Source organism: Macrobrachium rosenbergii, chromosome 41 (assembly GCF_040412425.1).
Source record: "Macrobrachium rosenbergii isolate ZJJX-2024 chromosome 41, ASM4041242v1, whole genome shotgun sequence".
Lineage (NCBI taxonomy): Eukaryota > Metazoa > Arthropoda > Malacostraca > Decapoda > Palaemonidae > Macrobrachium > Macrobrachium rosenbergii.
The window spans coordinates 73,997,588-74,025,087 of NC_089781.1; positions in this window are offsets into that span (position 1 = coordinate 73,997,588).

Genomic DNA, 27,500 nt, shown 5'->3' on the forward strand with positions numbered 1-27,500 from the left:
TCTGTGACGGCTGTCTCATTTTCTTATGATTTCCTGCTCTGGTCGACGATTCATTGATATTATCAAGAGATATTACCAGTGAATAAACAGAATTAACTGTTACATTTCCGAATCAGTCTTTGTTACTGAATGGTGTTTTTTTTATGTTCTTTGCGTGCAGTCATGCCCATTTCCAAGAATGAGGCCCTAGTAAAATATTATTTACCACACTCTAGTTTTCAATTGATGGAAAAACTGTCTGCCTATAACCCGCATTCGTCAGAAGAGTTAAGGAAACTGGCTTTATAGAACATTTCTACCTTCCACATTGTATAAAATGTCTTTATATTTTGGGCCTTTTCTTAAAAAAACCATAAATGTCTTAACGTAACCATATCATATGCTTCGTTATACGTACGACTGTGTTTTATGGATACATATCTGTTACTTCCAAGCAGTAACATGGGGCATTTGAGGACAAAAACTCTTCCGTGTTCTTTTAATTGTTCCTTCTTTATGGTGTAGTGAGATTGCCCACCATTATATAACTAGTGCTTCCTTTACATGTTTTTTATGTCCGTAGTGAAGATGTAAATTCGGTTTCATTGCTGGTTGTATTACCATGGTCAGTATTCTGAAATAAAATGTAGATTACCCTTGGGTGCACGAACAGATAATGTTTTAGTGCCTTTTATTGCTCAATGTGAGTAACGTTTGTATATATGCCTAAATGTATAGTAATATGACTGCATGTCATACCAGACATTTCTGTTTATATAGAAGTAAATATTAGTATAACTTGGAAAGATGAAAATGCGGGCCTTGTTACCCAATCTTCTAGGAAGGTGTGCATAATTCAGAAGGAGTGTTTCATTTTTATTTCAGCTTTCCTCAGATTTTTTGAGACATCCATCCTTGGATGGAATATTGCTCCTATGTATGACGTTGGAGGATATTCCTAGAACACTCTCTTAAGTGGTCGTATATTGGACTTTCTGTGTAGTAAATGACGGAGCTCTTCCAACTCGTTTTCAGTTCAGCCCTGTTGTAAGATGTCTTCATTACAATTTGTGCATTTGTGCTTTTGGAGATGCATCGAGCTTAGGATTTCCATTGGTACTCTATGGAAATTGCGAATTCGGGGTCGACTAGTTTGGTTGGTTTGTTATTGCATATGGTTCAATTTCAGAATGGCTTATTGTCTGACTATCTTTTTTGTGGTTTGTGTAACCTGCCTCTTTTATAAATGATGGCCTTGTCAGTATTAAGAAACATCATTCGCCAAAACTTTTAGTTTTTAATTGTATGAGTTCGATTTTTGTTTTAGAGCCTCGGTTTCTTCACTCTAAAATTATGGGTCTGTTTATGTGTATACATTTTTGTGCATCCCTTTGTTGAAGGCAAATAAGAGTATAAGTAGAGCAGAATGTTTATAGGAAAGCTAATGACTGTAAAGCATTATATTTTGTATTGATTTTTTTTCTGAAATTATGAAAATATCGCCTCGGTAAGTATGAAATGTTTGTCCAGTGAGGGGGTGGGGGGGAAGTTCAGCGAAAATTCTTTGTCGAAACCCGTTATGGAGAAAAATAACCTCATAAAGGCTTAATTTAATGGTGACTGGTTCGTGGAAGAGTCTTCGTATCAAAAATAAAGAAAAGGAAAAAAAAAATTTATAAAAGGTTCGCTGCAGTAAGAAAAACACAGAGGAAAGTGTATTAGTCGCCGTTCGAGATTGTTAATTATGTAAATTGGACTATATCGAAAATGTAAACAATAAATGCTTTGAAATTTATTGGACATTATATTTCTCTATTGTAATTAAAAAGCTGCGGAATGAAATACTCCTAGACTTCAAAATTTTTGTTTGTTTGTTTTGTTTCCGCAGAAAGTAGCTGATATCTCTGACCAGTAAAGTTATTAAATTAACTTCACCACAGTTGCATATAATGAGGCTACAAGATACACACACACGCACACACACACACACAAAAGAGAGTACTTAACGTCTTCTTGTATATTTCAAATAGACATTTTCAGGTTAAAATCATTAACATTATTATTACTATATTTAGGTTTCGTAGTCGGATTTGTATTTTACGGGGTTAAACATGAAACAAAATTCTTTAAACACTATGTTTCGTACACGTTCTGACTAAAGAAAATCACTGATTGAAAGTATAGATAAACCAATTCAGATCATAAAAATTAATGACACAGAAGGTCAGTCGTAAAGCACCCGAGGGAATGCTTTCGTTTTACTGGTATAACTAAGCTAAAGAATTGTTTCGTTACCGTTATTACACTTCATGCTCATGTCAAGGAGCTCACTAACTGGTTGAATTTTCCTCGAACAGAGTTCTTGAAAGAGATTCATAGACGAACGTGACTTTGCTTTTCATTTGTAGACTTATTTATGCCTATTTTATAACCAAAAAGACTCCATTGTGCCTAGTATACCAGCCTATCAATTTCGTGTTTTTCAGACTGCTTTGTGAATATGTATCGTCCTTATTTAACGTAGCTGACGGTGTTTTGCAGCAAAACCTGTATAAAGTAATTTCAGTCCTTAAACCTAAAACGTTAGTGTGTAATGAGAGGTCGCAATCTTATTTTAATGAATATGATTAATATGCTCCAGCTTTACTTCGTTTATAAATATGATTGAAATTTTCTGGAGGTACTTTGTATAAATTCTGCTTCTGTATTTACAAGAAATTTGTGAATCTAGTCAAACCAGCTACTTGCGAGCCCGTTAGTGACAGAACTATGCCTCGGAGTTCACACCCAGCAATGAGGTTTAGGTAGATTAAATGGAATCCAGAAGTAGATGAAACGCACTCCTCTCCACTCGAGCAGGACGTATCACCCTAGGTTAGGTAGGTCATGTTAGCCTGCATTCGTTTTCTGCAACCTTTATGAGTTGATGCATGATGCAGATAGTTTTTGACTGTTTCCCTTGTGCTGACTGAGTTCACTATTGGTACACGGAGTATCCGAGTTCAGAGGTAACCGAGTTCTTTCGTACTCACTTGGTGTAAAGATCGAAAATTTCGATATAGATTATTCAACTCACAATGTATTATTATTAACATCACACCAGAAAAAGACTGAAGTTCGTAAGGTTATGACGGGTTATGAAGGTGTTTTGCTTCATTAGTGCAAACGATAAGACTTTATCATCAGTGCAGGTGCAAGTTACTAACCATGGGATTTAAGGTGAAATAAAATCAAGGGGTTAATATATCCTAACAGTTTTTTTTTCTTTTTTTTTCGAAATGTGGCTGTATTTAAACCATACCATTGGTATTCAGAAAATTTTTGATTTGTTTTGTGTTCATATGTTGAAGTTAATTTTCGTCTTGAATACATTTTGATGATTATCTTAAATTAGCCGGCTTTCTTCTTTTGAAAACGATACGTATCCCGGACGACAGAAAATGATCTTCTCACACCCTAACGGTAGTAGTTGATCTGTAGCCTGTTTACAGTATTTGATAAAATTTGGTGATTAATACACTTAGCTAGATAGGATCACACGAATTTATTTGTGAGCCTTGTGAACAATAAAACTATATTTAACATGAAAGCTTTTCATAGTAAAAAAAAAAAAAAATTTAGCCTAGTAAATCCTAAAAATAAAGATTTTTGTTTCCGCAGAAATATATGTAGTATCTGAATTGGGCATGAAAATTGGAAGCGGCCTTTTCATCATACAGTAAAAATGGAGGGCTTAATTCAAATTAACGGAAGCTATACAATGCCCAATCCTTTTTCACTTTTAGGATTTTGGTCTGCGTCCATTGTTTCCCATCGTTCCGGGGAATGTATGTATTTGTGTTCAGCCTTGGCGAAATTGCGAAAACCTTTACTTGAATTAACCACCGACATATTTTCCACAACTGCAGCCAATAGGATTCGTTCATGCATGCCAGTAATGCTCAGACTCGGATCCGAAAAAAGCGATCAGTGAAAAATGGTCAGTAGAAAAGTTGCTCTTAAATAGTTAGAGGCAAATGTACGCTCGTAATTTTCCTCTCACAGCTGGAACCGGAAATGAAAATAAAAACAAACAAACTAATGCATATTCGCCAAGGGTTATGCAATTATACAGCCATGTAGCATTCATCGAAAATATTCCCGGTGACAAATACAATATTCACTGCCACATTCATACATCAATTTCTGATCCAAGATTGATCACCTTGTCGAGGTTTTCTTCACAGTGGCACATCTTCGATTCAACAGTTCATGTGTGGATGCAGCAGTGACCACTTGGGGTCTTGTTATATACATATATATACAATATATATATATATATATATATATATATATATATATATATATATATATATATATATATATATATATTGTGTGTGTTTGTAGATAGATAGATACATAGATAGATAAATAGACAGATAGATAGAGAACAAGAAATATCTTCAGTTCTGTTCCCCTAAAGTATATCCAGCAGTAAAGGGACATCATCTCCACTGGTTTATATTGCAGCGCCGGTGGACTGATTGACAGCAAATGCGATGCCATTATCCCCTGATCGCAGGAGTGCATTTGCCAGATATAAATATGGCGATGCGCGTCTGCCGCGGTTGAGAGACATTTTAGTACTTTTCTTCGCTTTTACATCTCTTACTTTTGCTGGTTTCTCCAATAATATTTCTTCGAAGTAAGCGTGTGGTTGCGCCGTCGAAGAGTGTGCCTTATGTACTATTTTGCACTTTTATATAGGTGCATATGTATATTTTTATTGAATTGAATATTCACATAAATCGAGTTCGCTCATACCTCGTTTTATTAGTACATCGTCCCTGCGAACACGTCGATGACATCAATTTTTCATGATGAAGATGATGAGGGTTGTTAATTATTATTATTATTATTATTATTATTATTATTATTATTATTATTATTATTATTATTATTATTATTTTCTAGTAATATCAGTAATAGTAATGCGAGAAGTTGTGATGCCATAATCTGAATCTACTAAAGTTTTTTTTTTTTGTAATGTAACATTTCCGTTAAATGAACTTATTCATTTAAAAGCAAATATAAATAAATAGAAGGATGATTGAACGATTGGTCTTAGTTTGTTTATCAGATGCTGATTTTGATAGTGATGGTCATTTATTTTTGCGTGGATTTACAAAATTCGTTTACGTGTTGTATTTTAGAAGTTACACTTTGCATGAAGAGTATCATATTCAAAAGTAATTAATAGATGAATAAGAAATGCTCTATTCACAACTATAATAAGAGTCGCCTTTTCCAACGGATAAAAGCCACTTCAAGATTAGGTAATTCTAAACCAAAAATCAAAATATTTTGTAAAATTATGGCTTTCAAGAAAATCCTTGCAATTCAGTAAAGTAAAAGCATGATGTCCATTTAGATTATTCAGACGGAAAATAAAGCAGTAAGAGATGTCAAAAGAATAGTTTCAAAGGAATTATCTCCGGATTTGATTCTTATAACAATTTTTAAACGATATCTTAAAGTCATTAAATACTGGCTCTTAATTTTGACCTCAGTGGCTGGTTTTGCTGTGGCTCAATAGATGCGATATCTTCATTATTACTTTTGAGAGAAGAAAAAGAGGCGATTTGAACTGTGAGTACGTCCAATGAGAATTATAATCGTAGAATTATTATATTTTGGCTCAGCACTGACCTCTTGAATGAATAATTGCCTTATGTTTAGCTTCCTGAAGAAGAAGCTTGAATTCTTACTTAAGAGATACTTTTCAATCAAGATTTACATTTAAGATTTTTCATTTTATCAGTTTAACTTTTTTTTTTTTTTTTTTTTTTCAAAATCTGTTCCTTACATCGATCGCCATAATTTTTGCCACACCTTTCTCTACAAACAAATCCTTCAATTATTTTCATAAGCGAACAACATGCCGATTCATTTTCCAGAATTAAACTGATATTTCTATCCATCTCTACAAATTTTGCCCAGATTTTCATTTTTTTTAACGGAAGAATACAAACGAAATGAGAATTAAGTAACCTGACATTTCCACGAAATGTTGTATCTCTTTCACTCCTTAACTAGCTTGAATATGAAAACAATGGTTAAAAACACAGTTCAATTTTCTTCTCTGTCTCTCTCTCTCTCTCTCTCTCTCTCTCTCTCTCTCTCTCTCTCTCTCTCTCTCTCTCTCTCTCTCTCTCTCGTACCCTTAATTTGTACATCTAGCTCAAGGTCATTCTATACTTAGAACCATTTTTTTTGTGGGGAGGGGGGGATGTCTATTTTGCGGTGAATTTCGGCGTACTCTTAAAATATCAGATTCACAGCAATCATTGTTCACTAATTCTATATTATTTGTATCACATATGACAGATGGTTTTTTTCTTCTTTTTCTTTTTATTTAAAGACGCAGCTTAAAAGACCATTTAAGGATCAAAGTCGACAATTAAAATTTAAAAGTAAAATTCTAGATTTGGAAGAGAATGGAATTAATTTATTTTGATTCCATCGGATCGAACGATTCTCTTAAAGATTTTAACAGAAATTCTTTGTTATAATGGGAGGGGTACTTGACAGGGGTCAAGAACTGTTGACACGTTTTACTTTCTGAGTAGATATTTTTCAGAGATGCTCTGTCCTGTTGTACTGGTATCTTATAATTGGTCCCTTAATAAAAATTTCACATGATTATGGTCCTTTACGTTTTAGGAAGGCACTAAAAATATTTCAATTATAAATATTGATTTTCATTGCGTAGGGTCTGTGCCTGAAGAATATGCCACAATAGTTTTGCTGAATGAACATTTCTTGGAGAATCGTGTCTTTACAGCTTTCAAGAAGACCTAAAATAGTCGGAATAGAAATACATTTTCCTATTTATTGTTGATTTCTTTGCCTAACAAGTATTACATAATAGTTTTGCTTACAGAATAATTTCATGACCAAGTTCTTTCTCAGCAAAAGAGTATGTAATTTTATTGATGGTAAAAGTGACGATAGAAATTTTAACGAAACGGGATACGCAGTAAAAGTTTTAGAAATTCTCACTTTATTCAAATAGAATTTTATCTTTTAGTTGGATAAAAGTTACTCGATCAAAAATGGTTGATCAAGTCTGACAGGAAATAAAACATGTTCAAATCTTTTTAATAAAACGCGGCAGGTGCAACTCCGACAGTCACAATATACCTTTTAGTTCTTTTTCCAGTTTTTTATAAAGTGATTATTAGAAATATTATATAACAAAGTGGAATTAGGCATTTGAATATGAGTCAATATTAAGAATTCTTGAACAACGCTTATTGTTAAAATGAACTTTTTTAACATACCTAAAACGTTCCCTGTCTTCTTGAATATAATTTTTGAATTATTATATAACAATGAGCCGGCTGAAAATGGAAAATGAGACAGTTTTCAGAGTTCCTTCAACGACCTTTGCTGTTGATATATACTTTTCATGGCTTATAACGTTTTTAAAAAGATATTTTATTTTGTCAAGAAATAAATTATTGAATTAGTAAGTAACAATATGTGGTCAAGATGTGGAAGTTGAAACAGGCGTGAATGAAGTCGTGTACATAACAGCTTAACTTCCTTTTTTATCCGTGAAATTCACGACCTCCCGCTTTTGAAGGGACACGTGTCGAGTCTTCCGTAAAAAAGGCGACGTGAAATGTACAGTAATAATAGGTATTTTGACATGTGTTGCTTGTCAGGTTCTAATTTCTCTCTCTCTCTCTCTCTCTCTCTCTCTCTCTCTCTCTCTCTCTCTCTCTCTCTCTCTCTCTCTCTCTCTCTCTCTCTCATGAACATTGAATAAGATAAATATTATTCCTGCCTAGATGACCACTCTGCATCCATTTTTTTAAACAATTATTTAACATGTCTAGACGGACTTTGCTCCCTTATCAGAGTTTCCAAAATACCTGTTTAAATGCAGCGTTCTGTGCTGGAAACATGTCAGTACTTCAGGTGCTGTAAAAACTAATAATGACCCCTTTTCATGAATTTAATCTTTGCAACTATATGTTTATTCATTCATGCTGTGGCTCGTACTGAAAACTAGAAATGTAACTTTGAGGCCTTTTCAACTGCAACCGTTTTATTAAAACGCGTGTGTGAACGCAACCTTGTAATATCTAGACAAGGAATTTTGGATAACTATTTGGGTAGTTAAAAAAATTTTTAGAAAAGATTAACAGAAATACATATATTTTCCATTGTAACGGAGAACAATGGACCCTAGTTCAAATTTCAAAAATGGGAAAGGATTATGCATAATAGTCTCTATAAATTCGATTTAAGCCCCCTTCTCTTTTGTATGATGAAATATCAACTTCAATCTATTTTTTCCTCTCTCAGTAACTAAAATTGTTTTTGCGGCTATAACCGGTTTTATCTACTACACACACACACACACACACACACACACACACACACATATATATATATATATATATATATATATATATATATATATATATATATATATATATATATATATATATATACATATATATATATGCATATACTATTTTCACGATGTGTTCCAAGTACCTGGTTATTTCACAGCTAATCACAGAATTCAAAATTTTACCTCACTTCAGCCAGATACCTGAACTCTCGTAACAATAAAATTGCGACTGAGTACTCTAAAGGTAACAGTGATCCCTTAAAAAACTTATTAATCACGTGAAAAATCAGACTAAGTTTATCAAAACAAGTGTGAGGTATCAACAATTAAACAAGAAATATTCCAAAGTAGAAGGGCATCACTCCATCAAACAACTTTAACTGTTTCCCTGGTCTTAATTCACTTCAGCAAAACTCAAGGAACAAAACATGTTTATCACTTTGCCTGATTCACACAATTAATCCTATTCACTGGCGGTCAGTAAATGAAACACAGTTTTTAAAACATTTTAAATACAAAAATTTATTTTTAATTCAAAATTTATAATTAGAATTCACAATCTGAAAAAATTTACTCTTACTTGAAAACACAAAATTTAATTAATTCTTGAGTTAAATTACAAGAAATTGAATTAATCAAGCAAAATTTAAACTATCAAGAGTTACTCAAGATTTGAAAAGAAAATCTTAGTAAATGAAAATTAAATCAAGTATCCAACGCTAAATTATAAAGAAATACTTAAAATGCCAAATAAATAAATGTTAAATCACCACTATATAAAATGTTAAAAATTAAGAGATTGGAAACACAAGAACACACAAAAATACACAAAAGATTTACCAAAAACATTTTCACTAAGGCAAAAAAACCTTAATACACCATGGTAATAATAATTAAAATTCACTTTACCTTACACAAGCTTGTGAAAACTTTCACAAAGTTTACTCCAGATGCAGCTGCTTGAGATTCACAAAACACTTTTTTGATAGGCGCTGTTACAAACATATACACTTTAACTACTATCAGATCTCAAAAGCTAAGATTAATATCAGTGACCACACATATATTTTAAATTAATAACTTCTCTCTTTTGAAGAGAGAGAGAGAGAGAGAGAGAGAGAGAGAGAGAGAGAGAGAGAGAGAAATTCTAGAAAAGGAAGATGACATCACTTCCTGAGCAAAACATTTTGAACTGCAATCTCACAGTACATGACGTAATCAATCGAGACATGCGCAGCTTTTACTCTCAAAAAGGCGTACATGACTCGAACAGAAAATCGTATGGGAAACGATCAAAATACATGTAACATTGCGAAATCATTTGACTTTTTTTCGTACGGGTTAAAAATCCTACACTAAACGACTGTTATCTCTTTCTTGAAAAAGCTTACCTCAAAACAAAGCGCTCGCTTATCTTAACCGATGACAGCTGAACCAAAACACAACATCTAGTCTAACTCGAATCTCTCTTTCTCCCACTATATATTATTAAAAGCATATTGTTAATTCTTGTAAGATCTGACATTACAAAAACATTCATATATACTAATACTAATATCAGAATACATGACAAATAGAGCAGTAAATATATCAAAAATCATGGAATGATATATCAAATATTACAAGGTAATATCATGAATATATATTTATATTATATATATATATATATATATATATATATATATATATATATATATATATATATATATATATATATATATATATATTATATATTATGCCCTATTAACAAGGTCAAATAGGGTCATAACCTCCTTCTACATCTGTTTTAAGAACAATGTCATATCATCTTATATCTCTTAAGATTCTGCTGTAACAATGGCCAGCATTGGGTCAGCACATTCTTTCTCTCTTGTCCACTCCTCTCACTCCCTATCTATCCTCAAACAAAGGCTTGCTGGATTAAAACGCCGAGATTCAAAACTAGACTTTATTTGTAAAATTAATGAAAGCATTTCAACAAAAGCTACAGTCATGAAACGGAGTCTCTCACATCCCACAAAAATGGAAGTCATAACAAGAGAAAACCCAGACTCCCAATTAAATCGGTAACTATTCAGATCAATCATATTAGTGATTCTAAACCATCCAATACTAGTGACTAACACCCCGGTCACCAAACAAAATAAAAAGGCCATGATTGCTCTAGACCAAAGTAAATGTCATATAGTATGTTTAAAAAGAAACCACTTCCAATATTCACGTCCTCACAGGACACAACCAGAATTCCTGTTGAGAGAAACATAGCTTACATTAAAACCTGAAATGGTACATAAAAAAAATAAACACTTAAAACAGAAAAATGCATAATATAGAACAGAGGGGTTTCACTGCAACATAAAATGGGTATTACACTTAATGTCAGAAAAAGGTACAAGTGTTCATGAGTTATCTTACTCACATTCTAAGGCCATCGGGAAGTCGTCCCTCAAAGTGGTTGTCTTATTTACAAACACAGCTCAAAAGAGCAATCACACCAGCCACAAATCGAAATGATTACCCATTCTATGGTTCCTCTATAATATGCACATTAGAGAGCGCACGTATGCACACATTCACAGTGTTCGAAGGACCCTGCCTTTTGAACCCACAGATATCACAAAGCTTCCATCCACCTGTCACGTTTTCCCTATTCATCTTGGTCATGGCTGGAAGCCATGAATGAGTGCGTCGGATACCTGCTGTCTCTAACCGCAGAAAATACCAACGTCAACATAGAAGCCACTTGCGCAGGAAACACGTTTTCACAGGCCAGCAATTATTCATCTTGATCAGTAATATATATGTATGTGCATATATATATACTGTATATATATATATATATATATATATATATATATATATATATATATATATATATATATATATTATATATATATATATATATATATATATATATATATATATATATATATATATATATATATATATATATATATATATATATATATTGGCTAGTCATCCATTTCATCATCTTTTTCCACTTTGGTTATATTACACACATATCCGTGCAAATGCTTGTCCATCCCAATTAACCATGGTTCCATTGAAGCGTTCTGGCAAAGAGCAAATACCCCATATTAACAATAAAATAAAAAAAGTCTCTGATAACACCAAACACTTCAAAGGCAGGTAAAAATACTGATAAACAAAAGCATCAATGATATATAACTAAACAATAATGGTAACTGTAGCACTTGTAAATGTTAGTAAATTTTAAGTTCAACATATACTTTCAACAAAGGGAATCCCAATTCCCCAGTGTGTCCAACACATCCTTCAGTTATCATTTCACATAAAAGAATGCCAAATCTATCACAATCCTCTTTGCCCCGAGCGTTTTCATAATGCACGGCTAACTTATATTTCCGTTAACACATCCAAAAATCCGATTAGAACCGAACCAGAAAGTTCCATGGAACTTCCATCTCTGGACACATGTTACTGTATCCAGGTGCTTTCCGAACAATGCTGATCCCCAACAGGTGATTGCAAGATCAAGGAATACGGCAAGGGCTCATATGTCACACGTAACTCCGTATATATTTAAAATATTATATATATATATATATATATATATATATATATATATATATATTATGTAAAAGTGAATATTTGTATGCTTGTATGTATGCATGTATGTGCGCTTTAGAAATCCAAACTGCTTAACCGATCTAGACAAAATTTGGCACTTGGCCATCCCTACTCCCCTTCCTCTTCCCCTTCCCTCCATCCCCCCTCCCCATTCCCTTTGTAACGTATGTGGTGAATAAACTCTACAGGATTATCAGGCCTCATTTTATGTACTCGAGACCTTAGAAATATATTACTGAAAATGCTTTTCAGCCACCACAGTAGTACCTGGATAAAAGGGATAGACAGCAGTAATACCTGGTTAAAGGTGACAGACAACACAGTGATACCTGGATAAAAGGGACAGTGACCACAGTAATACCTGGATAAAAGGGACAGAGAGCACAGTAATAACTGGTTAAAGGTGACAGACAGTGTAGTAATACCTAGGTAAAAAGGACAGTCACCACAGTAGTATCTAGATAAAAGGTGCAGTCACCACAGTAATATCTGGATAAAAGGGACAGTCACCAGAGTAATACCTAGATAAAAAGGGACAGTCACCACAGTAATATCTGGATAAAAGGGACAGTCACCACAGTAATACCTGGATAAAAGGGACAGACAATACAGCAATGCTTGGTTAAGGGGGATTTACAGCACAGTAATACTTGGCTAAAGGGGACAGACAGCATAGTAATACCAGGATAAAAGGGAGAGTCACCACAGTAATACTTCGATAAAAGAGAAAAGCAGCACAGTAATTCATGGTTAAAGGAGACAGACAGTACTTTAGTACCTAGTTAAAGGTGTCAGACAGCACAGTAATATCTGGATGAAAGTGACAGTCACCACAGTAATATCTAGATAAAAGGGACAATCACCACAGTAATACCTATATAAAAGGGACAGGCAGTACAGTAATACCTGGATAAAGGGGACAGACAGCACAGTAATACCTGGATAAAAGGGAATGACAGCACAGTAATACCTGGATAAAAGGGACAGTCACCACAGTAATACTTGAGTAAAGGGAACAGACAGTATGGTAATAACTGGATAAAAGTGACAGTCATCACAGTAATATCTGGGGAGAAGGGACAGTCACCACAGTAATACCTGGATAAAAAGGACAGACAGTCCAGTAATACCTGGTTAAAAAGGGGGCAGACAGCACAGTAATACTTGGTTAAAGGGGACAGACGCCTGAATAAAAGGGACAGTCACCACAGTAATACCTGGATAAAAGGGACAGACAGTACAATAATACCTGGTTAAAGGGAACAGACATAGTAATGTCTGGATAAAAGGGACAGTCACCACAGTAATACCAGGATAAAAGGGACAGACAGCGAAGTAATACATGGTTAAACGTGACTGACAATACAGTAAAACCTGTTAAAGGTGTCAGATAGCACAGTAATACCGGTTAAATGTGTCAGGCAGCACAGTAATACCTGGATAAAAAGGGCCATTAACCACAGTAATACCTAGATAAAAGGGCCAGTCAACACAGACAGCACATTAATACCTGGATAAAAGGGACCAAGAGAACAGTAATACCTGGATAAAAGGGACAGTCACCACATACAGCACAGTAATACCTAAATAAAAGGGCCATTCACCACAGTAATACCCAGATAAAAGGGACAGTCACTACAGGAATACCTGAATAAAAGGGACAGACAGAACAGTAATACCTGGATAAAAGGCAGAGTCACCACAGTCGCCACAGTCGCCACAGTAATACCTAGATAAAAGGTACAGTCACCACAGCAAATACCTGGATAAAGGGAACAGACAGTATAGTAGTAACTGGATAAAAAGGACAGTCACCACAGTAATATCTTAATAAAAGGAACAGTCACCACAGAAATTTCTGGAAAAAAAGGGACAGTCACCACAATAATACCTGGATAAAAGGACAGACAGCACAGTAATATCTAGATAAAAAGGACAGTCGCCACAGTAATATCTGGATGAAAAGGACAGTTTCGACAGTAATACCTGTCAGTTCATCCACGACTGTTTGAAGGGTGAATGTACTCATGAAAAAAGTAGAACTGTCTGGCAGACTGTCAACCATACCCCTCCCTCTCTCCCTTCTCCCTTCCCTACACCTTCCCCCTTTCCCTTCTCCCTTCCCTACACCTTCCCCTTCCCCTTTCCTCTTACCTCCCATCCCTATCCCCTTTCCCTTTTCCCTAAGCCCTTCGTTGGCCAAGTTGGTTGAGCTTCAGGACTGTCACTCGATGGGCCGGAGTTCAATTCCCCCGGCAGGCTGATGAAGAGTTAGAGGAATTTATTTCTGGTGATAGAAATTCATTTCTCGCTATAATGTGGTTCGGATTCCACAATAAGCTGTAGGTCCCGTTGCTAAGTAACCAATTGGTTCTTAGCCATGTACAATAAGTCTAATCCTTCAGGCCAGCCCTAGGAGAGCTGTTAATCAGCTCAGTGGTCTGGTAAAACTAAGGTATACTTAACTTTTCCCTTTTCCCTCCGCCTACACGTAGACTGTCATTTAGAGTTTCCCCAGTCAGTGCTGGGTTGGTCACCTAGTGTATATATATATATATATATATATATATATATATATATATATATATATATATATATGTGTGTGTGTATATATATATATATATATATATATATATATATATATATATATATATATATATATATATATAAATATATATATATATATATATATATATATATATGTATATATATATATATATATATATATATATATATATATATATATATATATATGTATATATATATATATATATATATATATATATATATATATATATATATATATATATATATATATATATATATATATATATATATATATATATATATATATATATATATATGTATATATATATATGTATACATATGTATATATATCTGTATACCTATATATATGTATATGTATATATATATATATATATATATATATATATATATATATATATATATATATATATATATGCAAATATATATATATGTAGATGTATTTGTTTATATAATATGTATATATGTATATATGTATATGTATATATGTACAATCACTCAAAAATGTTTTGCAACATACATAAAAACTTTTCGGACAACATCTTATAATAGCGACATCTGGCGCTATTTGGCAACTCGGTTGTAAGCGCATGAAACAACTGAACGTGTGTCCTAGCGAGAGGTTTGTTTCACTTCAGCTGTCATCACAAAAGATAAAGCGGTATCAGGTCGAGATAACAATTGCTGATTCTGTTGCGAAACAAACTCGGTTTTTTCGCTTTGTTTTCAAAACATGTCATTCATAATTACCCAGTTTAGATCGTGTAGAGATTTCTGTAAAAGCTTTGTCTCATACATGAATAATGTTACATGCATGGCTCTGGTCACGTATGCAATTTTGAGAGTATGACCTCATAATCGATTGCGTCATGTATTGTCCCGATTGCGTTCAAAACATTTTGCCAGAAGTGATGTCACCTCCCTTTTTCTGGAAGAATTTTTGTACCTCGCACCCAAAATGCCTTAATGGCGTTACATGACTGTTGAATTTCTACTGGAATCCTCAGATTAAATCTATTCATTCTTATTTCAGAGACCGTTTAGTTTGGTTCCCTCTCTCTCTCTCATTCTTAAAAAGAGAGTAATTATTAATTTAAAATATTTGTGGTCACTAGTATTAGCTTTTGAGATCTGAATTTAGTAAAATTATTTAATTTGTAATGGTGCCCGGTAAAAAAGTGTGTTTTGTGAATTTAGCACAGCTGCAAAAGGATTTTACAAAGGTTTTCACAAGCTTGTGTAAGGTAAAGTTAATTTTATTTATTATTACCATGGTATAACAAGGTGTATTAGGGAAATTTTGCCTTAGTGAAATTATTATTGATAAATCTTTTGTGTAATTTTGTGTTTTCTTGTGTTTGCAATCTCTTGAATTTTACTGAAGATTTAACATTTATTTACTTAGCATTTTAAAGGTTTCTTGATAATTTAACATTGCATACTTGATTTAATTTTCATTTACTAAGATGTTCTTTTCAAATCTTGAATAATTCTTAATTGTTTAAATTTTCCTTGATTAACTTATTTTTTTGATAAATTAAAGTTTTGTGATTTAATTTTGTTTAATAATTTAACTCAAGAAGTAATTAATTTTGTGTTGTTTTCAAGTAATAGTAAATTTTTCAGATTGTGAATTCTAATAAATTTTTAATCTAACAATAAATTTTTGTATTTAATGTTTTTAAGAAACAGTGTTTCATTTATTGACCACCAGTGAATAGGATTAATTGTGTGTATAAGGCAAAGTGATAAACATGTTTTGTTCCTTTAGTTTTGGTGAAGTGATTTAAGACCAGGGAAACAGTTAAAGTTGTTTGATGGAGTGATGCCCTTTTATACTAGTATAATACTATTTCTTGTTTAATTTGTTGATTCCTCACAATTCTTTTGCTAAACTTAGCTTGATTTTTCACTTGATTAATAAAGTTTTTTAAGGGATCACTGTTACTTTAGAGTACTCAGTCACAATTTTATTGTTATGAGAATTCAGGTATCTGGCTGAAGTGAGGTATATTTTTTAAATCTGTGATTAGTTGTGTAATAACCAGGTACTTGGCATACATCATGACAGTATATTGTATATATATATATATATATATATATATATATATATATATATATATATATACATACATACACACACCCATATATATATATATACATGTATATGTGTGTGTATATATTATATATATACACACACACAACACACACACACACCCACGCACATATATACATATATATATGTATATTTATATACAGTACATATACAGTATGTATATGTACATATATATATATATATATATATATATATATATATATATATATATATATATATATATATATATATATATATATATATATATATATGGACGTAGCAATCTGCCGAATGAAAAACGACCAAAGCTCTGTCAATCACAACAGCTGGGGACGGACCTTCATATTCGTTATTAAGCAATATCCTCACCAATGGTAACTGGAACACATTCGCAATAATAAATTATGAAAAATATTTGTAAATTGTCATCATTTTCTGGCATTTCATCGGAATTAAAGTTTTTCTTGAATTTTCATTACTTATTGTCGGGCTTATTTTCCGTTATACGTGGTTTTTCTTGCTGCATGATTTCGAGTGAAATTAATTTAACATTTTTAAAAATGAAAATATATAGCAAGTCATATATTGTAACGTTTACGAGAATCATATTTTTAACATCCAGAGAAATATTCAGGAGACACAGCTTATGCTGATATTTTGGTTTCTTGAATAAAAATCATAGAATTTATCTTTCTACAAACGTTAATTTGGTTATATATAAACAAACACTAAAAAAAAAAATGCTTTGCTCTACTCAACTAAAAATATATGTATTTCAGTAGTTAAGAGCGATACTTTCCTACCATACCACAATAGATATAAAGAATTATGAACCAGGTCACGTTCAATCTACGGTTTTCCATATCACAAAAACTCTCAAGACAAACTCAGTTAGTTGGAGGGCTCATTGAGATGAGCATACATTATCATAATAATGTTGACTGAACTGTGTAGCTTAGTTATTATCGCTATAAATAGGTTGAGTTGCGTCGTCAGCTCTGAGAGTAGACTTCTTTATCCAATAGTATTTTATTACTTATCCTTTCATCATGATCATCACCGATATCATCATTGATGTATATAAAAAAATCTGCAGTTGTATCTATGAATTGTATTATTTGTATAAGTTAAAAACAAAGATTTTCGAACACCTGAACGGTGTTCCTCCTCTTTGTCTACTTCTAAACATTGAGGAGGAACATTTTAGTCTAAGCAAATTAGCCCAAAAATGGGTCAAACCCGGAAGTAATTAGCAAAAAGCCATGTTTGGTACCATTAGATCCACAATATCCTGTAGATTAACTCACTAAAAGCCTCACTTCATAGCTTTTGGTGAAAAAAAAAATAAGTGCCAACATGAACTATGGTCTTTAGCAGATTTTCACTCAATTTGTGAGGATATTTTTCGCCATTATAGACATGTAGCTACTCTGGTTCAACAAATTCCTTTTTATTTGTTAAGAAAATCTTTATGACCTTATTTTACAAGAAATTTTCAGTTAGTATGAGCTTGTCATAATATTTACAGCTGACCTTGGATTTAAAGAAAGCTAAATAGTATTGGTACGATTACTGTATATATGGTGAGTATCATCACATTGAGCAAACACATGGATAAAATGAAATTAAAATCATACTGTTTCCCCTACACAAATAAGTCAAACAAATTTCTGTCTGTTTCATTATAGTCATCATCTATTGGAGGTTCAGGTGTGACAGAGCTGTTGCAACATGATTCACCTTGACAGCCACTACATGCTGATACGCATTTCAAGCCGCTACGAACACAAGAACAGATATTTCCAAAACACATTTTTGTTTGAAATTTTGCATTTGCATCTTAAAAATTGCAAGATTCTCTCTGGGGCAGGCTCAAGATCTGTCATCACATGTGTCATAATTCCATTCTTTAGAGACCACCCCCAATCCAGAGGGTTATGGCAGTTAGGACTGAGAGTTTTCCATTGTGCAACTTGAAGGTGGACTCGATATGCATGGAACTTCAATGCATTGTCAGTTGGAGGTAAAGTTTCAGGTTGTAGGTGCATACATATTGATACCCATTCCATGAACTTGGCATACCGGAGAGATGACAGTGTATCTGATGATTTGCCTCGATAACTAGAAAAGGATGAAAATTAAGTTAAGAGCTCTGATATAAATTGATTTCTGATTTGTGATACAAACATTCTACTCTTGGACTTCAGTTTTTTAGTGCATTTAACAAAAAGTTAGTGAAGCAAGTATATTTATCCTGTCTGGACAAAATATCTTTTCACAAACCTATTGATTGTGGTGTGGAATCCTGCATGAGCAATGCTGTCGTGTGTGGAGTTTACTGTAGTTGTCCAAACAGTTTTGCAAGATCATGCATATCATCATTCTCCAACAGCTTCAAGATCTCGATCTTTCCTTGAAAAGTAAGGGTTTCATTAACATGGCTGGCGCAGTTTTTTTTTTAATTTTGCACCTAATATATTATCTTTCAAATGTAAGTAATATACCATAATTATAATCATATCTGATATAAAGCAATATGCAATTATTTTAAACTACCCCTATCAAGAGCCTAAAATGATTAAGAGAGTTACCTTGCCTGTACATAGCTAAAGCTGAATCACACCCAGTCCAAGCATGGGCAAATAGGATGTGCTCTTTGTAGTTACAGCTTCCAACAAGATCTTGAAGGCTGTATGATTTACATACTCTAGGGGATTTCTCCTTATGCTCAGCACAGAAGATTGTGTCATGTAGCGTTTCATTCCAGTATGATATCAAAAGAACAAGCACATCACTATCTTGAACAGAAACTACCACCTCATCTGAAGTTGCCTTCTCAAGGGCCTTTTCAACTATCACGTTGTCAGCATCACCACGGCTGTAGACAAATTCTACAACACTAGCTTCAAGGTATGCACCAAGTAACTGAATGAGTTTGCTCCTTGTTTGATGTATTGCTTAGGAACATTTCACGTGAGGTTGTGACAGCCATTCTTTCACTAGTGGTAACATTTGATGATGCAGCTTGCAAATCTCTGCGAGTGTGTTCACTGGACTTGATAGATATGTCTTCTGAATAACAATCAAAAACCACACAGCATCTTTCAGAACTCTTGTATTTGTACCGCACATACTTAGAATATGCATCAACAACCCCTTTGTCGGTAGAATAAGGTTCTCATTTTACTTTGTGCAGAAGTGCACCTCCATCAACTATGCACACTGTGGCAGTGGTAACTTTGTTGCTTTCAATGCTGTCCAAGATTGAATTTCTCAAAATGGACTTGTTGGACTTGTGCATCATCCCATCTCTAAACAATGCTGTTGGCTCTGGGATGACCTCATATTTGAAGTGCTCCACTACATGCTCCTCTCTTTGTAGAATGGCTGTCAACCTTGTGAAGAGTATTACAGGATTGATGTGCAAGACCTTTTTTTTCTGATTGTAATGCTAGGCCATAAAAAGTGCAGGGTTTTCACTTGGTCTTTTCTACAAAATTTGGTATCCTCAAAGCACACATTATCTAGTTTCATTTGAATTGATCTACCAACACTGTCTGCAATGTCACAGTTAATTCCATTTCCATCCTTAGCTGTTAAACCCGTGGAGAGACTCCGTAAATTTGGATCCTCCACAGAAAAAGGTTATGATAATAGAACCAGTTGATGATCTTCAGTAAGTCATCATTGTCCCTCTTTATTTGAGACCTTCCTAATTCTGCATGCTGCTTGCTAGTTTTCTGTGTAGAAGTCACTTGTGAATACTCGCACAATGATGCATTGTCTTCACCCACAACAACCTAACAGATTCAGATACATCTCGGCCATGGGTGAGACCCCCACGACTTTTCAGTGATCGCATCAAGACTTGCTCTATCAACAGATCTGTCCACAATCTTGCCCAAAAACGGTCACTTCTTCATACTGTGTGGTAACCGTGCTTCAAGAAGTTTGTGTGCACCCAAGGATGTGTTGCTTCTAATTCAAGCATCTGTTGTAAATGAAGTCTTGCACACTTGGCATAATTGTAGTGACCTGTCACAGCAAACAGATCAATCATATTGGTCAGAGCACTTAGATGCAGTCCCCAGTTTCCTGTTCTTTCTGCATGTATGAACAGCTTTAGGGCCAATATAATGAATATACTGGAGCCAGAATTTTGCTGTTCTAGATTGTATATCAAGGTAATCTTTATATCTTTTCAGTTGATCTTCTATGTGACTCAGCTTCTCTGATGTTTGAAGATGTACTTCAGAATTTATTGGATCCTCATGAAGTTTCCTGTCAATCAATTCCAGGTGTTATACTTGTTCTGTTGTTAAAGGTTCTACAGATTTAAATGTATGGTCCCTTTTAATACAGATGTCCATTTCAGAGCTGCTCACATCACTATCTTGTCTGTATTCTTCGCCCTCCTCTTCTGTACTCATTTCAATTCTATCAATATGAGCTGGAAAAAATATAGGCAAAAGCTTTGAATGAAGTGCTGAGGTGATAAGAAAGTGACCTCTAAGAGCCCTTGAAATTGCTTTTCCAAACAGCATTTGTTCCATTGCATTGTTACCATACACAGTGCTGAGTGCCTCAGAAATTCCAGACCCTTTCTTAACATGACCAATACTTCCAAGGAAACTCATCATGAGATGAAAACCACCCAAGATCAGAACCACATTCAGTGATTTTGCTTGCACTACCTCCATTGCTTTTAACCAAAGTGGCTGATCAAATGTCACCACGGGTGTCTGAACTTTCAGACATTTGGACTGGTCTATGATGATGAATAATAATGTTGAGTATATGCATTAAAGATCTGAAGGGTTTAGATCAATTATTGGAAGAAGGGACACCGAAGATTTTCCAGGATATTCTCCTCCACAGACTTCAGTCATATAGCCAGACCAGTTTGGACGATTTCCCTTATCTTTCAAGAATATAGCACTGCTCCAGAGTAAATCTAGGTGGACCGGAGAATGAATGTCTTGCATAAAATCCAGCATACACCTTTCCTTGAAGATCAGTTTCGACAGTCCAGTTGTTGATGATGACCAATAGTTTATGATTGGGATGCATTTGTGTTTAATCACATCTTCTACCTTCTTCAATTTGTTGCGTTTGATTGGAGAGTGACTTGTTGGATATGAAGAACCAAGCGTACTAGTGGTGGACAATATTATTCCCTTGCCGTGTAGGAAGCCTTTTCCATCCAAGGTTCTGACGTTGTGATCGACGTTGTCAGCTTACCACTAGGTAAACGATTCAGCTAATTTGCTAACTAAATGTCATAGCTGTCATTTTCCATAGCAGATTGTTTATACCTGGTTACTTCATCCATGCTCACACAAAAACCTAATTTGTTAAGCTGATCAATAAGCCACCTTGATCCAAAGACATGGTCAACATCTACACCCAGCCCAAAAAGTATGGGTGGTACAGATGACCGTGGACGGGTGGCGCTAACTCATGCTTGACCAATACTGCATTGTTTTAATGTATTTTTACAAATACACTGCATAAACAATCGCAGTTTCCAAGGAATCCATTCCATTGCATGTTCAGTACTCTGCATCTTTTCTGTTGTTGGGTACCACTCGCAGTCGAAATTGCTAGATTGAATATCATCTGTTATCAAATTTGCAGCCATTGATATTATTCTTTCAGCTTCAACCTGAGTACTAGACTTTTGATCCTTACAATTTGTCATTAATTAAGTATTCCATCATGTTACGGAAACAAACCTTGCTACTTTTACCCTCCCCTTCAAAATATTAATACCTTTGCTTTAACTTTTTTTTCAGCCATTTCTGACTATACACACTATCCTCAGAGCCAGCTATTTTTACCATTCTATTGTAGATCTCAGTCACTTGTGGATTTCAGCATCAGATTCCAACCAAGTGCAAACTACATTGAAATAAGCCATCCTATCTCGATCATTTGGTCTTTCAGTTGTAGAACTTGTAGGTATATTTCTTTTGAATTCATTTCGACAATGAAAGTGTTATCGTGCTTCAGCTGTTACCAAATCAATACAATCCAATAGCCTCCTTTTCACATTTTCTGCGAGTTGATAATTTCTAGAAGAGCAGATTGAGAGCAAGGTTTCCCGCACTGAAAATACTTGAACTTGCCGCCAATCAGTGCGATCAGGGTGGTTTCTTTCGTAAACACACTCTTTCTCACATGATATGCACTGTTTTCCAATTAAACTTGGGCACCTCAGATCGTCTTGTTGCCAATTTTTGCATTTTCATTTTGCTCTCAGTTGGCTCTGGTGACTTTCGTTTCATTTCATTGTATACACTTTTTCTGGCAATCCCTGTGAACTACAATAAATTAGAATAAAACAAAATAGAAATTATCAAAACAACACTTAAAATCGAAATTTTATTAGAATAAAAGATTCTAGTTTCACTCCTAAAATTTGATTAATTTACCCACCAAAAATAGCTAAATTACAGAATCCTTTTAACAAAAAACTGCTTTTTCTTGAATATATTGGTATTTAGAAACTGTAAAAACTATTTTCAAGACAATACAAAAATTACATTAAGATCCCTGTTAAAAGTAGTACATTTGATCCAATAATGATGCAGCAGAAAAATGGGAAAAAACACTAAAAACAACTGTTTACGTTTATATTTGTGAAAAAATTTCACCAAAAGCTATGAAGTGAGGCTTTTAGTGGGATAATCTACAAAAAATGCGATTCTAATGGTACCAGATATGTCTTTATGCTAATCACTTCCGGGTTCAACCCTAATTTGCTTACACTAATTGTTTAGTTGTTTGAAATCCTTTGTTTTTATCTTTTACAAAAAATACAATTTACGGACATAACTGTGGATTTTTAATATACAATGATTTATTCACGACATTGGGAATTTATTATTATTATTATTATTATTATTATTATTATTATTATTATTATTATTATTATTAATGTTGTCGTTGTTGTTGTTTTGTAATAAAAATCCACAATTATGCGGTAAACTGTATTACTGTGTAAAATGTACATGCAAAGACTTTCGAACACCTGAACGGTTTTCCTCATCAGTGTTAACGTTAAAATGCAAAGCGAGAGGATGGTTTTCTTATGAAGAGTTTCAAAAGTGGGGGACGGGGCGAGAAGATAACAACCCATCACGGAAGTGCTGGTTCGGGTGTTGCCAGGTTATTCCGAATTCAACAGGCAGTTGCACCAACCTCCTTGATCTTCCAGTTTGCGATGTCGCAACTGCGTGTGCCGGGCATAGGTGCCATAGTCAGAAACATCCACAGGGACATCGGCTCTCTGCGCTCACTCTGGTTCCATCAAAACAGCCTGGTAGAAGAACTTCCCTCAGGCTTCTCAAGGCTTTGCGAAGAGACAGGAACTTCGTTTCCACTTCCCAGGAAAGTACCCTCTCTCTCGCTTTGCATTTTAACGTTAACACTGATGAGGAACACCGTTCGGGTTTTCGAAGGTCTTTGCTTGTATATTTTACATAGCAATACAGCTTACTATATAACTGTGGATTTTTATTGCAAAGATTGTTTTTAATTAAGGAGGTTGTGAATTTCTTCTTCTTCTTCTTCTTCTTCTTCTTCTTCTTCTTCTTATTATTATTATTATTATTATTATTATTATTATTATTATTATTATTATTATTATTATTATTATTATTATTATTCTACAACTCATTTGGAACGGGTCCATAACGCCGTTAAATTAGAAAACTTTCACACTGCTAATCTTCGTACGGTATTGCTTTCAGATAGAGTTTGCATGAAATAGGGAGAGAGGTATACTACCAGTACTTAAAACTATTTGAATCTGCATTGCACTTTTATGCAGAATAAAAAATTGAATTATTACCGAATCAGCAAACAGAGGAATTATTTTAATTACTCATGCATCATATGTTCCTGAAATAAGATGAACCCCTTTTATGCCTTTCCAGTCGGTAAATTAATTTTCACATAACGCTGGGAATTCTTACCATCACTTGACATTGTCTCAATACATTTTTTAAGCTTTAACTCAAAACCAATCACAACGCAATAAACTGGAGGAAGAGGTAATTGCCTTTTTATTTATTTATTTTTTTTATTTTCCTCTTTACTCCGCCCCCCCAACTCTCTCAGTACATATATTCATGTATTTCTTAAGTGCAGGCTGGCTTACTCGTATATCTCCTACAAATTCACGCACGCACACACACACACACAAATCTGCACACTATCCGTACATCGATAGAAGAATTTCATTGAATGCAAGTATGTAGTTGTTGACAATAGTTGATGTTCAATTCCATGTAGCTTTCACTGCCATAATGGCTAGTAAATCGTTGCTTAAACAGTTATAGATGGCTAATCTTCCTATGGTATTGTATATTAGTAAAAAAGAAATCAAAACCAAATACAAGAGAAGTTCATTTTTATTATTTTGTTTTACTGAAATAATTGCATTTCAAGACGAAGCATCGTGAACGACAATATTATTTTAGGTCTGGCTGTGTTTTAAATGCATGAGAAGGCAGTGCTGAGATGCTTGAGAAGTTATGTATTTGCGGGGGGCTGGGGTGGATTTCAACGTATGTTCAGCAAATGATTATATTTTATTTTAAAACGCTGGTTAAAAGCAGCAGATCAGTTCCTGCTGAGCGTCCAAAACGAATTGATTGTTTTTTTTTATAACCAGAATGAAAGTCAGTTTATATGTATAGGCCCCTCCGTTTTTGTCGGACATGTTAATTCCTCTTTGATATTTTAAATAGCAGTGGAGACATCTTACTATTTTTGTTTTACAAAGAATGTTTTAGTTATTAATCAAGCAAAATTTCACGTGTGTTTCACTCTGAAGACGAGTAAAGCGTGAATGTAGGATTTTATAGCACCGACAAAAGCCTCACATAGATGTATGGATGAATATTCTGGTGATTTTATGATGCCCCCTAACATTTAAAGAATTACATCGGTTTCTGAATCTGTCTTTGTTACTGATTGGTGGCTTGTTTATGTCCTTTCAGTGCTATCAAGCTCATTTCCAAGCAAAGGCCCCAGTAAAATATTATTTACCACACTCTGGTTTTTAATTGGTGGAAAATATGTCTGACAATAACCCAAATTCGCCAACAAAGTTACGGAAACTGACTCTACAAAACATTTATACCTTCCACATTGTAGAAAATGTCTTTAGATTTTGGGCCTCCTTCTTAAAAAAAAAAATAAATAAAAAAGATGTTTTAACCTAACCATATATGATTCATGATACTTACGACTTCGTTTTATGGCTGCATATCTGTCAATTCCAAGCAATAACATGAAGCATTTGAGGATAAAAAAACTTCCGTGTTCTGGTAATTGTTCCTTCTTCATGGTGTAGTCAGATTGCCTACCATTGTGTAACTAGTGCTTCCTTTAAATGTTTTCTTATGACCGTAATGAAGATTAAAATTCGGTTTCATTGCTGGTTATAGTGCCGTAGTCAGTATTCTGATATAAATTAAAGATTACCTTTTGGTGCATGAATGTATAATATTATAGTGCTTGTATACTGTTCTGCGTAACATTCTTAATAAGCCAAAACTGATAGTAATATGACTGCGTGACATGCCAGGCTTTTCTATGTATAGGAGTAAATATTAGCATAACTTGGAAAGATTGAATCATGGACCGGGGTATTTAAGCTTTCAGTAAGTTGTGTGTATTATAAAGTGTTTCATTTTTATTCCAAAGCCTCTCTCAGATTTTTTTGTAATATTGCTCTTAAGGATGACGTGAGAAGTTTTTCCTAGAACATTCCCTTAAACAGTCTTGTCATGGGCTTTCTGTCTAAAGATGGAGCTCTTCCAACTTGTTTTCAGTTCTGGTCTGGAATAAGGTGGCCTCTTTACGTGTTTTGTAATTGTTCATTTGGAGATAAGTCAAACTTAGCATTTCCACTGATACTGAGTGAAGGTTAAGAATTCGGGGTCAAATACTTTGAATGGTTGGTTTTGCTTATGGTTCCCCTCCAAAATGGGTTATTGCCTGACTACCTTTTTTTTCTATCAGTGTAACTTGGCCTTTTAAAAAAAACTACTTTCCAATATTAGATACAAGTGTGTCTTTTGTTACCTTCTAATCATGATATAAGTCGAAAAGAATTTTCATAGGAAATTTAGTGACTATAACACATTATATTTTGTTTTGATTTTTTTTCAATCAAGATAAAATGCGAGTGACTTTCTAAGTTATGAAATTGTCCCCTCGGTAAGTATGTTTTAACCATTGAGGGTGGGGGAGAGCTCGGCGAAAATACTTAATCGAAATCCGTTATGGAGAAAATAACCTTATAAAGGCTCAACTTAATGGTGACTCGCTCATAGAAAATTCTTCAAATCAAGAATAAAATAAAAATGAAAAAAAAATATAAAAAAAAAGTTCGCTGCAGTAAGAAAAATACAGAAAAATATTATCTCCGAGTTCGAGATTGTTAATTATGTAAATTGGACTATATCGGAAATGTACAACAGTAATTACATTGAAATTTATTAGGCTTTACATTTCTGTATTATAATTAAAAAGTTACTGCATGAAATACTCTTAGACATTCATATTAATTTTTTTTTTTGTTTCTGCAGACAGTAGCTGATGTGTCTGCACATATCTGTATTGAATTGTGTTTAACTTGAGAAAACACTTCTAAATAATGGATTGTTACCATGGATAGTGTACTATCATACTGTGATATTATTCATGGGGATACTGTTTTACGAATATAGTTCATATTGTAGTGATCAAAAGAGTAATGACTTTGGTTATGGCTGCAACTCCTTGAGGACAGCATCAAACACTGAATGGCCCTTTTCATTTATATAG